The sequence below is a fragment of the Cydia strobilella genome, chromosome 1, assembly GCF_947568885.1.
Source record: "Cydia strobilella chromosome 1, ilCydStro3.1, whole genome shotgun sequence".
NCBI lineage: Eukaryota > Metazoa > Arthropoda > Insecta > Lepidoptera > Tortricidae > Cydia > Cydia strobilella.
This window is the reverse complement of record NC_086041.1, coordinates 21,005,551-21,020,844: the sequence shown is the minus strand read 5'-3', so window position 1 is coordinate 21,020,844 and position 15,294 is coordinate 21,005,551. Positions and strand designations below refer to the sequence as shown.

At 36.4% G+C, this 15,294-nt stretch overlaps 1 protein-coding gene across 1 annotated transcript in view; it reads right to left on the bottom strand.

Annotated features, from left to right (window-relative positions):
• The window catches only part of LOC134741954 (uncharacterized), a 275,994-nt gene that overhangs the window by 205,614 nt on the left and 55,086 nt on the right, over positions 1–15,294 (bottom strand). The gene's annotated exons all lie outside the window — the stretch shown is intronic.

The following is a 15,294-nucleotide window of genomic DNA, read 5'->3' as shown; positions in this document are numbered from 1 at the left end:
TGACTTAGGTAATCCGCGTTTGCATTTAGATCTAATTATGTGGGAATTTAATATTTAGGTTAGGTTTAAAAAATAAATAATGAATTTCAATTAAAATTACAAACATTAGATTTCATTTCAGTAGTATCCAATTAAATTTACAATTTTATTTTTTATAGCTGGTAATTGTAACTTATTATCACATCAAATTGTTCTTTTATGACAAACACTTTAATTTAATTTTGTTGATTTCAAATAATTTCATGGTTTATTATTAGTTTGCTAGACTCTCCATAGTTATTTTATTTTAATGGAAAGTAAATGCATTAGTAGTGTAGTTTTCCTTTCATAATTAAACTTTGACTGTAGTATATTGCTTTGGTAATTTTTTTTAATGGGTAATAGTCGTAAAAGAAAATAGTAATTCTTTAGAGATATATTGATTATATGTTTGCTAATGGTAGATTTTCATAAAAGTTGACGCATTATTAATAATTTTTATATTTCAAATATTTTATTAGCGGAAGTTTTGTTAGAGTTTCAGGGGCGTGTGGAAGTGAGAATGTAGATGCATAAATATGATGTTTTGTTTGTTGAAACAAAAAAAAAATGTATGCAGGGCCCTGAGAAAATAGCAAGACTAAAATCAAAATACCTTTTTGACATTCTAACTGAGACATTACACTTTACAAAAGAGAGATAAAACGGTAGTTTGGTGTTAGGTTAGGCTCGCAAAAAAAAGAGCATATTTGCAGATTTATCGACTGCCGCCGTGTTATCTCTATACTACACACAACATCAGATCTAGAAACTCACACACCCATCATTAATGTGACGTCATAGTGCTTTCTTCATATGGAAAAGCATAATGCGAAGTGAGTTTTGAAAATGTTTAAATATGACATGTATTATCAATTTAATGATTAGTTGTGCTCATTTCGAATCAATTTAATGATTATTTGTGCTTTTTTATTGGTCAGTACTATTTTGGTTTTTTATTTTATACAATACTCATACTCATTTATTGATATTTTTTTTTTTATATTACAATATTCTTAAAATATTACAATAAAATGGTTATAATACATCAATTTATTTGGCGCTTCATTATAGAAGCTAAGGGTTAAGCAGAGCTTAATCTTTTATTTTAACGTCCCGTTAATGATGTACATGCTCCAGACTAGGAAAGGCGTTTTGAGGATATAAGTCATGAGTTTCGGTGTTGGAATTAAATCTTTTAAAGATAGTGACCCCTCGAGTGGCATAGAATGCTCCTTGGTAAAAGGTTCAATCTTGTTTTAAAGAGAGATACGTTCTATTCCTTTCTTGGTCGTTAAAATGTAGACTAAAGTCGGAAGCGTGCGTATGTATCATTCGGATCGGTAGAAGAGTAGGACAAATGTACTACAAGCACAACTTCTACTTTCTTGTGAGGCAAGATTAACTGGTTACGTTTTTGATTGTTTATTTTTAACATGACTGAACTTGTAAACTTATACTTTCAGAAATGTTCATTCTTTTGTTTGGTTTAAACACACACTACACACAGCCGCAACAAAAAAAAAAGGCACACACAGAAGGGAAGAATGTTAAAAAAGGTTCTTATTAGAGTCTAAATGCATTATTTTCAATACAATTATTTTTCTTATTTTGGTTTGTTTCGAAAATTTACTTTCGCAAATATATCATTAATATATTTAAGCTACAGCAAATTTTGGGAGGCGATTGTAACATGTCAGAGGCTCCCTTTCCATGTTAGCATTATATGTAAACATAATATTGTTTTATTTTAAGTCGGTTAAATTCCATTCTTGTGTCTCACGGTAATTCAAACAGCTATATTTCTTTTCATATCTTAAGTGGACCTTGCTATTTGAAATTCTAGATACACCACTTGGAGAGTTTAGCTGATATAGTAAACCAATATATTAAGAAACTTATTTTTAAAATAATTTGAACTTTATTTCAATGTCATAAAGCTTTTTGCGTTATAAATTTTTGTGCAAAGTTAGTTTGGTTATTAATTTCAAGTGTTTGTTTAAAATACCAACTCGGATTTCACGCTAACGATAAAAGTTAAGTTATGACTGTAAATTATTCTATGCAAAATTGAACCATATTATTAAGAATTAATAAAGGGCGTATCCCTACAATATGTGTGTATATAGAAAAACAAAGACGTTTAGAATAAAATTTTTAAAGACATCCCACCGACGAGAAGGAATAGTTTTGGCTACACCCATTAAGTAGGTCAATTTGGACCTTATGTTAATTAGGAAATAAAGAGTAATTTGTATAGGATAGTACGGAATCATGAAATTCAGGATTGGTTTAGGTGTTACCAATGGGGTGCAAGGAGTTTGCTAGAGCGGGGAAATCGGGATCTGGGAAGGGATTTCATAAAACCCCTTTGCGGGGAATTCTCGTGGCCATTCGCAGAGCGTTGGAAGAAATTCTCTAGTGTAGGTTAGGTCTATTTAGGTTACCTATATTGTGTCCTGGTCTAGATTTTGCTAGTATCTTATGATGCTGGTAGAGTTCGGATTGGAGCATAATATGGTGTAATCTATCGTGGGGTTTAACTTGAATATTTTTAGAGAAGTGCATTTTAGATTGTGTTTATTTAGTGGGTTTAATTGTTTTATTGGTTTGTGGTTTAAACAAGCGCTAGTGTTTGATATAATACTAGTGAGGTCTAAATTATAAATCAATAAATTTAATAAGATTGTAAAGTTTGTTTTGTTCATAGTGTCATTTATAAACTATTTAGTGAATTGTAATTATTAGTTGTTTGTTGATTTGTGCCCAGACAAGTGCTAATGTAAGTAAATATATTGGTGAAATTTTACTTACAAATCAATATATTATTAAAGGTTGTAAAGTCATGTTTGGTTCATAGTGCAATTTATTAATTTATGTTTTAATTGTGCTTAATATATATAGTGTTTTGACCTGGATTATTTTAGTGATATTTAGCTCTGGAATGATTTTGGTTGGAGTACTTTATATATTATTTTAAAGTTAGTTTTGCAATTTATCTCACAGCTTTCTTAAATAATTTATGGGGTAGAGAGAACTAATTCCGATCCAGTACAGTGCTGGGCAGATGGAGAGATAGGGCGGGTACCTTACGGTGACAACGACAGTCTTAATTCTCCTACTGCGCTGGGTTGATAATTTCAGGTGGGTCCCTGACAGTTCCTGGGTTTACAAGGACAGGTTCTAACCCCTGGGGTCTGGACAATTTGGGTTGTCACCTAGACTTCTTAAAAAAGCCAGATTCTAGACCAACTATCCCATTACCTTTTTCCCGACCTACATCGGCTGTCCCAAACCCTATCGCTGATGCTGGTCCACGTGGAGAAATAGGGGGTCAGTTCTAAATCGAGGTGTCTCCACTCGTCTTAGTTAGCTGTAGCCTAGGAATTTCTCATTGCACATCGAGAAATTACGCGAGTAAATTAAATGTACATCCCGGGATGTTAGTTTGCAATTATATCGATAGATTAGTTGGTTAGTTTAACTGTTAGGGCTAGGGTTTATTTTTGTATGGTTTAGGGAATTGTAGGATTGATCAAGGTTTATAATTTTTATATAACAAAGCCATTAGATTTTCACAGTAGTTAGCTAGGTTCGCTTCCGATATATTTATGGCTATTTAAACTACATAGTACGAGTATAATTATGGGTTTATGGGTTAAATTTAAATAGCGGTAGCTAGGATGTAGTGTGGGTTTAGGGATTGTTAGAATTGTATTACATACACTTATTTATGACTTATTAAAAAACTTGACATATTTATGACTTTGAATATAATTTGGTCCTTTGCAACACTACTGGTAGAAAATATATTGTGGGAAAAACATAACAAATAACCACAATATAATGTAGTATTTTAGAATCAATTTGCTTATAAAAGAAATATTTGTTTTGCCTGTCCCTTGGCAGTCTGTATGACGACTTCATTCTGTTTTCTAGAGATCTGTAATTTTCACATTCGACCTTAAAAATACAAGGTCATATTATCATAAAACTTTATTATTGAAAATATATATCAATGAGAGATTTACCCAAGCTAGATCGATGCAGAGCAAGATCGTGGTTATTTTGGTCCGAAAGGTGATTCAAAATGACTACAACTATAGTTTGGTTAATATATATTTCATTGAATACCTACTAAAATATATTACAAAATTACAGTATTCTGGGAAATTGGAGTGGATCAAATACAGCTGCTCTAATTACCAGTATTTTGTTATGTTAAATTGTCCCTTTGATGTCCTCTCATCTATGACGAAAAATGTCATAAAATAATGTTCAGGGCAAATGACGAGGTAGCCCTGTCATTATGAAAAGATGTCCCTTCAGGACCACTTAATAGTTCCTTCAGAACTGGGGCGGGGGTCTGCCCTGGCAACTGGATGATGACCACGGATAGTCGCGGCGGAGCGGGCGACATCTATACCCCAAAAACAAAATATTTGTAAATTGTGACATTTATTAGTGATCGTACTTTGACCATCTGACTATTACATTCGACAGACTTTACTTATTTTGACATACATTACTGACGATTAACTTTGACATTCTACAGACTTATTAAATTATGTTTTACATACTATTTATTGATTGCAATTTAAATAAAACTTTATTTGATTAAGACGTACTTTACATTTATTTTACAAGTTGTCTTTAAATTTGCAATGATCTTTCTAAATACTCTGACTTATTTTACACTGGCATAATTTACGTTTTATTAATTATTTATCATTATTAGGATTTTTAGGCGTATTATTCATAACTCTTTCCTATTATGCGAAAAGGATTTCGGTTACTATTAACGGTTATGACGAAGGGTTCTACATAAACACAAGACGATCATTTGGCCAATCTACTGATCCAATTCAAGATATTAACTTATATATTTAGATTTGAGTTAGGTTATTTACAGTATTTTATAATAATTAGTAAAGGTAATTACGGATTGCGGTATTTTTAAAGTTTTTTAGAATTTTAGATTTTCTTATTGGAATTTTTAGTATTTTAGGCAAGTCTAGGTTTAGCTGATTAGGGTTAGTTAGGGAGAGTGGTGGGAGAGTGTTACACTGTTGGTGCTTGGGCGTCCATTTAGGCTTTGCGACAGTCGGCCTTAATTCTGCTCCGGTTTTTGTCATTGCTTTTATCGACTTTAGACTTTCTTGTAAGTCCTTACCAAAAAGTAAATTGTCGCGCTTTAAGTCCTTAATGTTGTCCTTGACCTCCTTATTTAGACTAGGCACCAAGAAATTACGCCTGCTCTGAGTCTCTGAAAAATGTAAGTGACATAAGAGTCTACCTGTATCGCTGAGCGACTTTATGATCACATGTTTGCTATTGTCTTTAGAGGAATCTGTTGTCAATAAGTTCGATAATGTATTGGCAACTCCTGTTATAATAGTCGCGAGCAATTTTTGTTTGTCACTTAGAATATTATCTCGTCTTAGAACATTATCGTTACACGCCGCCTTGATCTCGGGATTGATTATAGGGGCTTGCGCTAATTTTAAATTTTCTGGAATTTCGTAACGTTTTAAAATATCATTCTTAATATCGTCCTTCATTCCATTAACTAGAATGTCTGACCATCTCGTCGAGATATCGTCGTGAATGCAAGGACCAAATGTTTCTTCTTTTACGGGCTCGTCGCCCAATAAACATAATAAACCGGGATCAAGTGCGTTAATAATCGGCGCAGATTCTTGAATATCAAGCGTTTCCCCGGTAACCGGTGCGATTGTGGCTGCGGGTGTAGGCGCGGGAGCGGGTGCGGCTGACGTCATGGACGCGGCCGCAGGCGCCGGCGCGGAGGCGGGGGCGAGCGCGGGAGCCAGCGCATCCACTGCGCGGGGCCCGGCGCTGCCATTCTGCACGACCACCGATCGCAGCCCGCCGGTAGCAAGCAGCCCACCCGACGTTGAGCCCCCGGCCTCATCGTCAGTTAAGTCGTAGACAGTGTTGTTGATCAATGGGGATTCTGTAACATTACGGTCGATCCCTTCACAATACTTCATATATTTTGGCTGACCCTTATCTAGGTACTGAATATTTTCAACCAAAGATCAACACTTATATTGGTCAGACCGTATAAACGGTTCGGTAAACTTTGTGAATTGCCCGATATTTGGTAGGGTAGGGTTTTTACCGCTTACTTGCTCGCTGGTGTGAGCGTACATGTACAAGTAAGTATAGAATAACTACGTACGTATGTAGGTATACGAAAGCTCTAATCATTACTTGTAAACCACGGGCAGTCGTGATACAGTCTCACGGGCTGTACTCTAGACTGATAGCAATAACAATTCATTGGAACAAAGTATTTTAAGTATAAAGTATTCCGACATAGCCTCACGGACTATGCTCTAGGAATATAATGTGCTTCCCGTTTACACAACGTTCAACCTCACGGATTGAACTGAAGTATACATTAGGGCCGGTAATAGCCTTACAGACTATACTCATTGCACAACGTTATAAAACAAAGCTACATGTACATAAGACATATTTTGTCAAGTGACTAGGCGACAGTAACAGCTTACCTTCATATTGCGAATCCTCTAGCAAGGGATCGGGTTCGCCGATATCTTGCTCCATACATTCGTATTCATTATCTGTATAGGAGGACGTACTGGGGCTATAACTACGGTGACGGCGCCTACGACGAATCTTCGATTTTTTCCTCTCAAGGCTTCGGATTTTCCTTTCCAAGTAATCTTCCTCGTCTTCCTCACGATGTTTGCGTTTTCCCATTTTCTCCAAAAACACTAAACACTATCACAAACTTGCTAAAACACAATTATTTCACCAATAAAGAAAAAGTACGTGCACGATGGCCGCCACACAAAACGTGTATGAAATACCCCCAATTTAGGCGAGATATTTTTTCTTAAAAAATGTTACTCTAAATTGTGTACGATGGCAGCACATTCGCGTGCTACTACAAGTAAAGTATAATGTAATCACGAAGGGCGAATCACAGAAGTTTAATATAACACAGCAGCGCCGGTTAAACACCAGTGCCTGCGAGATATCGCATACTCGGTTAAATTTAATATGTTCAGACATTTTCAAATAAAATCATGTATCTTTGCCCTCTGCTAGTTTCAAGTAAATTTGAATTTCATGAGGCAGAGTTACGTTTCACCCAGCTCGAACATTAAATAACTTGCTAAGCTAACGAATAACTTTCATGTTCTCTTAAGTGTCCCCGGCAAGCTCGGCCGAATTTCACCTTCCCATATAAACGGAGTTTCGTTCTCGTTTTAAAACAACGTGTTAGATTGTAATGAAACTTTGCACACACAATGACATAAGGTAAATCTATGCCTCTGATTAGTTTATACATATAGCTTCAGTTTATAAAACAAACGAAATAGAGGAAAAACAAATTGTGTATGAAAAATTTAAATTCGCTGTATTTTTTTTTACTATAGTATCTGAAGCTACATAAATTAATTACAGGCATATATATACCTTATCCTATTTTAAGTACAAAGTTTCAGAGCAATCTAGCTAGTTTAAAAAAAATGAAAGCGTATAACTACGTTTGTATGAAGAACCGAGCTTTCCGGGGACTCTTAATAGTTTGCTTCATGATACTGTTACGATATTTCAAGGTAAAAGATAGTTTTAAACAACAAGTAACGAATCAAATGTTTATTGAACAAAATATTCAACTATTTAAAAAAATACACAAATATATTATTCAAAATGCCACCAACCTTACGCGAAGACGTCTCGTTCCGAACTGTCAACAGGTTACCTACTGTACTGTCAACCGTGACCGACCGGTTGTGACGTAGCCATTCGTTCAGTATGAATTTAGCTAACAAAGTGTTGTTGCCAGTGCAATGTCTGGGGGCACGGCAGTACCCACGCCAAGTAGAGCAAAACAAAGAGGCACATCCTTTTCTCTAAGCCATTCAGGCCATTTCTGACGTCCTGTAACTTTGTGCTGATTATAGCTAGACCCTGAATTTTCAGTGACGTACAGGGCATAATATGGCTAAGATACATTTCCAAGAACATTCAATTTGAACTCATTAGTTTAAGAATTATTGCACGTCAAAGTTCATTAGTTTTGACACTGACACACTCACACACTCACCGATCATCATAATTCTAAGCTACTTCTAGCAGACTCACAAGCTTAAAATTTTAAACATAGTAGTTTTTAGTTTATCAAGCCATAAAAAACCTATAATACCTAGTCAAGCGGCAAGTGTGTTGTGACGATCGCGGGGACATAGTGAGTGCAGTGTGCTTGACTTCGTTCGATACAGCCGCCCTACCAGACCTTCACTTGACGACTCCATCTGCGGACTGCCCCGCGCCCCCCGCCCCCGCCCCATCAGCGCGCGCGCAACGAGCGACGAGGCGGGCGGCGCGGGCAGTGCACGACGTACAACCGCCGCGGACACTCGTGCCTGAGGAAGGATTCCCAAAGAATCCGAAACATGTCGCCAAAAGCGACTAAAAATAATAGTAAGTGAAACCGTACTGATCTAAATATTTTGAAATATGTCTCCCGATAGATTAAGTTCGATCATAAAAAACCTAAAAATATTGCAATATCAGTCATGTTTTAAACATTTAACGACTGCATAAGTAAGTTTATTCTCCCATATGTATATGCCATTACAAAGTTACCTTTGCAGTTCCTACAAATAGTAGATAAAGTAAAGGTCTAAGATGTACGATGTGTATAGTTATAATATGTGTATAGTATAGTATGAGTATGGTACGGCTATGAGTATGGTAAGGATATGAATATGGTTTAGGTATGAGTATGGTATGATATGGGTACTTGGGTATGAGTATTGTATGAGTAGTTGAGTACAAGTATAGTTGGGTATGGCAATGAGTATTGTATAGGTATGAGTACGAGTATAGTTTGAAAAAAGTGGTAACTGACGTACAAGAAGTGGTACCCGGAAGGAAGGACTACCCAGCAAAAAGAGATGAGATTCCATCAAAAACATTACATGTAAAAAGATGCAAGTCTCACAACGCAATACTTTTACAAAAAAAAATTGAGATGTAATGTGATACCAAGTCGGTTAGTGCCAGGGGGTGTTAAAACCGTATCAATATTAGATATCTTTAATTTTTAATGATGTTGCCCGCGACTTCGAGAGCGTCGAATTTTATATTGGTCGTTGTTGATTCTACATCAACAATATGATCATTGAATACTGTGCAGCAAAAACTATAAGAACTATAAAACTATAAGGGTGAGTAATTTGTTAAGTCATTAGTCTATCACAAGGCTTTAAGTTTCTCACTAAAATAAACTATAAACCCTGTCAATGTATGAACATATAATGAAAATATACTCATAGCAATACTGTTCGTTTAATGTACACTTGGAATTTTTCTCTTGGGACAGCAAAAATTGCTCATTTGAAAATTGACCCTAGAGTCCGCGCTGAACATCATTGGAAAAACAAAAGCCGCCAGACTCCGATTTCTCAGGCACGTAGTCCGGATGTGTGACGATCGTACGGTCTGGAGGGGTATTACTGGAGAGAGGAAGGGCAAAAGAACTTAGCGAACTCGGCGCCGTCGATTGGACAGAAATGACTGGACAGAGAAGTATGGTGGTATATAGTGCCGGGGACCAAGATTCACTTAGGGTCGTTGCGCCACAATTACAGTGAGTAGGCAGCATAAGTAAGCATCAAAATAAACAACATTATTATAGATCCAATTATTTAGTCGTCATGTGTAAAAAACATTAAAATAAATATGATTTTTGTTCTTCTATTATTTACGCCGCACCTAAGTAAGGGTTCTGGCACTTTTTTACACAGTAGCGATTTACAGATTTATGAGGCGTTATTTTTGCATATATTGAAATTTGATTCAGAATAAATTTAAAATAATCTCTTGCTTAGAATGAAAACCGTAAATAAATGCTCATGGAATATTAAAAAAGTCCTAAAAACACAGCATTCAGAACAGCAATTGAAATTCAAACTACTGTTAACAAAATGTTATCTTAACACATTTAATCAATCCCACTGAATTCGGAGGTTCGGAGCACAAATTACATTTCAATTTTGAATTATTCATGGCCCGTTCTAATGTTTCCGAGTATTACAAATCTATGTTGCATTATAAATCATTACATTTACAAAAGCCATTTTTATTATAATTTATAGAATTTAAACACATAAATATGTAAATAAATGTTTATATCAGAAGGAATTTTAAGAATACACTTTAATTTATCATCCATTTAGGTTACAACAATAATTTCGTTTTTCAGTAACGTGCGCATCTTTCGAGTGCTCCTTTACGGAACATCAATAGGTAATATAACAACTAATTTAAAATCATTATGTCCAGTTTGGCAGTTGATCGTCCTTTTTATCGCTATGAGACGCAGCTGTAGAAATAAATAGTTCGAATTCTAAAATTACTCCCACACACACAATATAACACGTCATCTAAATACAACCATCACCATTTTGAATTTTAAATGTTTTTTACTGTTATTATTTTAATTTCATTCATGATCTGTTACATTCGCCTTTATTTTTTTAGTGGTAAGTAGGTAAATATGACAATTATCTACCGTGGCTTTTTTTTGCGGTTTATCGCTATGACGTGGATGTAAATATACCTAACTCACCTCTTACTGTAATAATAACCTTAGCAATAAAGTTTTATTATTATTTATAGAGTTAACTATTAATACAATTTTGACGCAGTTTTTTTATGTGGTTTAGTATGATTTTACCTTAATATTTTAGTAGACTAACTTAATATGTATAGTACAATCGTGAAGAAGAGATATGAAGGGAAGCATGACTAATCACGATGCCCAGAATATCTCCATCCATCACTATCGAAACGTGATGTGTCATACTTCCAACCCTCATTCCGTATCTGTGATTGAGGGCCTATGAATATCAGAGGCTTTATACATACATATTTATAGATAGTGAAGTTTTATTCTATTTCCAACTTGTATTAATGACATTGGCTATGGTTTTAGAGAGTGTATGTAAACGAAGTCCAGCGGCTTTAGATTTATTGCACGACAGTTCATGATAACGCAAATATACAATGGCTATGATGTTTCGAAATAAGCTTTTTATTTTTTTAACCTCTTAAAGTTCACCAATTTCAAGCCCGAATCTATGTAAATATCATAAAATTTATAAAGTACGCTCACATAATAAATTTTTCTGCACAATAGTGTCATAATTGGCCTAATTGCAACTATCGACAACACGAAAATGAAAAAATATCATCGCTTCGAAGAAAATGAGTTCTATGACTTACTTATTAAATTTGATCTCCGGCAGACGCGTAGACCACCGTCTATTAGACGCCTATTACATATGACCCGGATGACCCCCCTCAAAACGTGACATCTAAGATGGCTTAAGGGTTACTTCGGTGCAGGGGTTTCAGTATAGAGGTGAAACCGGACTTTAAACATAAAGCCAAACGCCACTACTACACAGCTCTCGCGGCTCTACTCTGGACGGCCAGCTAAGGCAAAGGCCCTGGGCCTTATTGCTGGTGCAGTATTGTTGCAACAGAAAATGGACAATATCACTGTCAAATTCCTAGATAAATTGCGTTACTGTCGTTGCCGCATTTCTGCCGCGATTAGAACTTTCAATCCGTTGTAGCATCTCATACCTGGGTCCTAACTCCCAGTCCTTACTCCCACGGGCTGATCCTCTGGATTCTCCAATCTGCTATAATTCCTTAACGCTTACTTTAGTTTTGTCTTCCTGTCTGATTCTCGTCTTCCAAATTACTCCCTGAAACTTTTGATTTAAAATGTTTACTTTCTGGCTACCATTTCTAAATTCTCCCTAAACTCCTTCTACCCTAATACGGCCCTGACCCATCCGGTTACTTACCTTGCTGTTTTTCTATTCATTTCATGTTTTTATTATAATTTCGAAGCTATTTTGACCTAAATTTCACTATTAATTTTCTTTGACATTGTTAACGCCTCGTCTTTGTTCGGGCATCTTCGGGAGCCGTCGCCGACGCAATGCATGGTGCGGGGCGCGGGGCAGCGGGGCCGGCATCGGCCATTCTCTCAGCAATCTTGCGACGGACGGTCGAGCCCGTCCGCTTACCGTGATATTATACCACCTCTGTATCACCAAGTTAATATTATACGTGAATGTATTGGACTATGAGTGTCATTTAACTCACCTCATCCACGACCCCAAGATCTTCTCGTCCACCCCTACATGCGTGGACATATTATTTTATTTTCTTTGACTGACATAATCCGTCAAACTGTTAATTTATTTTAAATTCTTTAGCATGAAGTTTAGGTCGTATTGTTTTCAAGTAGTATATTCAAAATTTATCTAAAATTTGTTACTGGTTAACAACTATTTTCAAATAATCAGTTGTTGTTCTAGAATCTTTAAGAGCTAGCTATATAAGCGGCCCAGCGGCCATCTGCAATTCAGTTTGCTACCAGTTCCCAATTAACAACGGTAATAAGGGTCCATGCGGGGCCAAGCCAGGCCCCGCACTATCAAGAAACCCTCGCTCGCGCTCCAAAAAGCTCCTGCACTACTGGCGACGTCTGGCGAACGCTCTCTGCACGCGCCCAAAGTCTGGTGGTTCTTCGCGGGTGACCTTACAGCGCGCAACTCCTAAGCGCGCGCTATCATCGCACTCGCCTCTCCTAAGCGCGTGCTATCAGCGCGCCTCTATAAGTGCGATACCAGCGCGCCTCTACTAGCGCGAGCTACCAGCGCGCCTCTATTAGTGCGAGCTACCAGCGCGCCTCTACCAGCGCGAGCTACCAGCGCGCCTTACCTTGCGCGTGCTACCAGCGCGCCTTACCTTGCGCGTGCTACCAGCGCGCCTTACCGTGCGCGTGCTACCAGCGCGCCTTACCGGCACGCCACTCCATACGTGCGCATTCACCAAGAAGACTCCTCGTATTCTTCATTTTCCAATAGCATCGTCTTGTTAGCGTATCATAGACACTTTTCTTTAAGTCAAGCTGTTAAATAAAGAACCTACCCCTCTTACTTCTATCTTTTTTCTTTTTCTCTTCACTCTTTCACACTCCCTGCTCCGTTACGCACTCCTCCATATACGTGGAGGAGGACGTAACGTGACACCGTCACTTATTATATCAAGGAGATTGACAGTGATATGGCCAGTTTTGCGGCTGTAACAGTGACACTGCATTAACAATCCAGTCACAATAAGAATGTAATCTTTATGAATAGAGATCAAACGTACAATAAGAATAAGTTAGGTTTAACGCAAAATGGGATCCAGTTTGCTTTTTAACGACAATTTTTCGACCAAAACGATATAAAAATGTCCGCACGTGAATACGTGCCTAATATTTTAATCTTACGCGATGTCAGGATTTATGTTTCTATAATAATTCTGTATGTATGTAGGTACGTATCGTATGCAAATATATTAGGGGTTTGCCGTTATTAAGAACTGGGAATTTTGCGCGGATTAATACTGTAAGTCACGCACGGACGTTTATGCTACACCATTTAATACCTGTTACCAGTACCGTGTAATTTACACGGTACTGGTAACAGGTATTGGTACTAAATAACATTTAACAAAAAAGAACCGACTTTACAAAACAAAATGCTATCATTTTATGCCTCCTCTACACTGTCGGCGATGATCGTTGATAGTATCATCGTCTATCATCGGCAAGATCATCGTGCAAGCATCCACATGCTCGCCTGTACAACGCAACCTCCCGGCGATTCCCTTTGATGCGCGCCCAAAAAACCGACAACTCACGGGTCGCAGGCAATGATAGACGATGACTGGCGGGGACTGCCGAGTATCCCCTTTACACTTAACTATCGTGCCCGCCAGTCATCGTCTATCATCGGCGATAGTGAAGAGGATCATAAGCCTTTCCACTTCAAATGTCGCTAACCGAGAATAAAAAAACACCCAAATCATTTTAGACTGCTTCTGCTAAGTGCTTTTACGAGTAATATTAATTTAAGACTTTATGATAATCGCACCAATCGGTATATCGGACCAACTGTAAAGTTACTCTTTCAAACAAAAAATACATACCAATAATACATTTATTTATTTATTTATTTATTTAATCTTTATTGCACATAAAATTATAAATACAAATGGCGGACTTAATGCCATAAGGCATTCTCTACCGGTCAACCACTGGGCTAAAAAGAGATGGTTGTTAGGTGCAGGATTAATACTCGAAAAATTAAAACGATAATCGCTACCTACTATTTACAAAATAAGTATTTACAAAGTAAATACTAATTAATATACTATGAATTCAGAAACTTAAACATATACTTTATATGATATACTTACATAAATATCTACATATGTACATACATTAAACATGTACCAACTCTGAAACATTATTTATATTTCGCAGATAAATGCTTACGCAGCATGCGCTTAAAGGTAAATTTACTCTGGGCTTTCCGGATGGTTAGGGGAAGGTCGTTCCATAGGCGTATCGCCTGAACAGTGAAAGAGTTGGTCAGGAAACCGGAACGATGAGGGGGAATTTACAATATTTTATTTTAAAATAAAAATAATGTCTTCGGTTTGAAGTTGGTTAAAAGCTGACTAAATAAATACTGTCAAAACAGAACCTAATCGTAACTAGAAAAACACTTTGTTGATGAAAAACTATTAACAATCATTAAATGCTAAAATGGTTTTTTTATCACAAATACTTGCATTTCATTAGATGCTATTGTTAAATTCCGTTCATAGTGGTAAGTATTTCTAAATCGTGATTACAGGGTGGGAATTTTAAGACTGAAGAGATTGTTTTTTATTCACTTCTTTTATTTAAAGTAAAGTAAAGTAAAGTAAATCTCTATTTCAGTACATATATGATGTTGATCAAACATAATAATCATAAAACATAAGCATATAATATAAATCAGGAGTAATTTATACATGGTTCCTACACTAGGCAGAGCCTGTCCTGTAGGTAGCCGGCACAGTTACGAGTATTCTAACGACATGTAGCGTAGCGACATGTAGTGTATTTATTCGAGCAAGTAAAAAATTACATAGTAATTAACATCTTAGAAACTTTAAGATATTTACTTATGTTTTATACAATAAAAACCTATAAAATCAAATGATGTATCACACACTGATGTATGCTGAAATATATATTTTTCATTTCTCATGCTCTGAAAGAGGGTTATTGTTGTTCTAAAAGGTTTGCAGAAAATTATACGTTTCTTCACTAGAGCATTTTACGTTCCAAGTACGATTTTAATTTTTTTT